The sequence below is a fragment of the Galeopterus variegatus genome, unplaced genomic scaffold, assembly GCF_000696425.1.
Source record: "Galeopterus variegatus unplaced genomic scaffold, G_variegatus-3.0.2 Scaffold4911, whole genome shotgun sequence".
NCBI lineage: Eukaryota > Metazoa > Chordata > Mammalia > Dermoptera > Cynocephalidae > Galeopterus > Galeopterus variegatus.
Genome location: NW_007731022.1, coordinates 169,977 through 172,747, shown reverse-complemented (window position 1 = coordinate 172,747; position 2,771 = coordinate 169,977). Strand labels below are relative to the sequence as shown.

General features: G+C 63.5%; 1 long non-coding RNA gene across 1 annotated transcript; it reads left to right on the top strand.

Annotated features, from left to right (window-relative positions):
- Positions 1-453: 453 nt before the first annotated feature.
- On the top strand, positions 454-1,206 carry LOC103604011. Its single transcript, XR_551678.1, has 2 exons — positions 454-542; positions 879-1,206. It is a non-coding gene; the product is annotated as an uncharacterized LOC103604011 (long non-coding RNA).
- Positions 1,207-2,771: the final 1,565 nt, after the last annotated feature.

Sequence of the window (2,771 nt, the reverse complement as noted above, 5' to 3'; positions counted from 1 at the left end):
CGCCCTGACACCCGCCTGTCCCCGGCCCCCCAGGGTCGTGGAGAGCCTGGGCATCCTGACCGGGCCGCAGCTCTTCTCGCTGAACAAGGACGAGCTGCGGAAGGTGTGCGGGGAGGAGGGCGCGCGCGTGTACAGCCAGCTCACCGTGCAGAAGGCCGTCCTGGAGGTGAGGCCGCCCCCTGAGCCCGGCCCCTGCGCGCGGCGGCCCCAGCCCAGGCTGAGGCTGCCGCCCCCTCCCTAGAAGCAGCAGAGCGGATCGGAGCTGGAGGAGCTCATGAGCAAGTTTCACTCCAAGAACCAGAGGAGGGTGGAAAACAGCTAGACCCGGCCGCGCGAGGGTGCCCGGCCCACCCGCAGTGCACGGAGCGTTATTTTTACATGTGTATGTATTTTGTACCAAGGACGTGCAGAGCGGATCGGAGCTGGAGGAGCTCATGAGCAAGTTTCACTCCAAGAACCAGAGGAGGGTAGAAAACAGCTAGACCCGGCCGCGCGAGGGTGCCCGGCCCACCCGCAGTGCACGGAGCGTTACTTTTACATGTGTATGTATTTTGTACCAAGGACGTAGAGGGGTGTGGTGTTGGGGGGACGGCTCACCTGCCGGGGGCACGTGGCCTGCCCTCAGGCCCAGCGACACTGCAGGGGGCCTCTCTGCCACCCCAGCCCACACCCACCTGCCCACACCAAGGTCAACCTCAGCCAAACCTGTGGCCTGGCGATGCCAGCCCCTCATCTGCCTGCTCCCCGCACCCCCGAGGCCACAGAATTCCCCAGGAGGTGGGTGGGGCCTCTTCTGGCTTCCCAGACCCCATGACGCTGACCCCTATCTCCACCTGCTTCGACATCCACCTGCACCCGACTGCTCCCCCACAACCCAGGATGGGTTGGGGCTCCGTGCTGGCCAGGCTGGTGACCTGCACCCACCCAGCGTGCTGCTTCTGAGGGCCGCCTGGGAGGAGCCCCAGGCACGTGCTATGTACCCCTTCACCCTTTCAAGGACCGAGGATGGACTGGACACTAGTACTGATTTCAGATACTCTTCACCCCACCCTATGGAACCCAGAACAGGAACTTTCTCTACCCAAGTCTCAAGCTAGCCAAGCTGTGCAGGTGGCTGGTGGGTCCCAGAGTCTTGGACTGAGTCACACCCCAGAGATGAGAGGTGGTGGAGGAGCCAAGGCTGTCATTAAATCAAGTCTTTTAGCAGCTATGTGTGTCTGTGGGCAGGGGCGGGTCCTGGAACACCCCCTTCCCCAAACTGTGCCTTTCCTAAGGGCTGTGGGGCAGAGGACAGGCCACGATAAGGCCGGGCTGTGGACGTTCAAAGGCAGGCTGCTCACTCACTGAGCCTGGAGGGAGACCAGGAAACCGTATCCCCCCACACCCATTGGAGAGGACCCGAGAACATTCCTGGGAGGTGAAGGGCTGAGAGAAGGCCCCTGCCCTTGGCTCTCGCTGTGGCCCTTGCTGGACACGTACCTAAGTGGGAGGGCTGGGGAGCCAGAGCTGGGGGCAAGCCAGGAAGGGGCGTGAGTCACAGGGGCCTGGCCAAAACCGGATTTGGAGAGCTTAGCCCCAAGCCGATTGAGCGCCCAAGAAGAGGGTGTCGGGCCCACAGAACCCAGCTGACAAGTCACCTGAGGCGGCATCAGTGGCCGCACCTTCACCCTCTCTGCGAGGAGCACCTGACACGGTCCAGTGTCCACCTGAGCTCACCTGAGCCCTACCTTGGAGGATGCCTTTGGAGCCCTCTGCTGGCAGCACTGCGTGCTGCCGTGGGTGGCCGCCAGGGGGAGCCCTAGCACCGGACCGGGAAGGAGTCGTCGCCTGTGTGTCCCCAAAGCAGCTGGTGGACCCATCTCTGGGGTGGAGTATCCGAGGGCCCAGTCCTGGGGTCTCAGCCTGGTGGGCAGTGGTGACAGCAGGAAGGAGGGTGGCGCTGGGGAGCGTGAGTCCCTGGGCTGGTCTGACACTGAGCCAAGCCTGGCCCCCAGGCCTCTGGAGACCCCTACTCCCAGACTCCCAGCTCAGATGGACCACACTGGGCCAAGCCTTTCCAGCAGTGCCTGGTCAAGGGAGCTGGGGTTGTCTGGTGTCCTCTGAGCAGACTTGACGGCCACTGCCCCTTGACCAGCCAGGACAACAGGGTCCATCCTCTTCCTCGGATAAGACACCACAGATCGGGAGGTAGTCGCAAGAGGAAAAGGAGAGGGGTGGGGGCAACCTCGGATCTAGTGAGTCAGGAACTAGGAACCACCAGGGGTGGGACAGGTGCAGGGATGGGCACACGGGTTCCACCTGCTCCAGAAGGGGCCTCTGCTGGCCCAGAGATCCTTGACCCTGGAGGTGGGCAGAGACTGCCCCCAGTCCTGGCCACTCCCTCCCTCTCCCACCTGGCCCTACCAGCAGTGCTGGGCCTTCATCAGGTTGGTCTGGATTTCTAGATTGTGCCTCCGGGCTGGGCCACTAAGCTCCTTGGGGCCCCAGCTCCATCCACCCAGCTCCATCCTCCCTTCCCCCTCCCCACTGCTTCCTCACCGTCTTCCCCCAGTCCCATTCCCATCCACAGGCTGCCACCTGCTCTGTCCCCATTCTGCTTCCTGGACAGCAGAGGCGGTCCCAAGTCCCAGGCCCCCAGCCCTCTGACCTCAGACCCCAGGCCCCAAGCAGAGCCCACTCCCCAGGAGCTGCTGTTCCGCGGTGCCCTGGATCCACCTGTCTGCTCAGGCCTCTGAGTTCCATGAAGTTGTTGCTGTTTCTCCAGGGGGCTT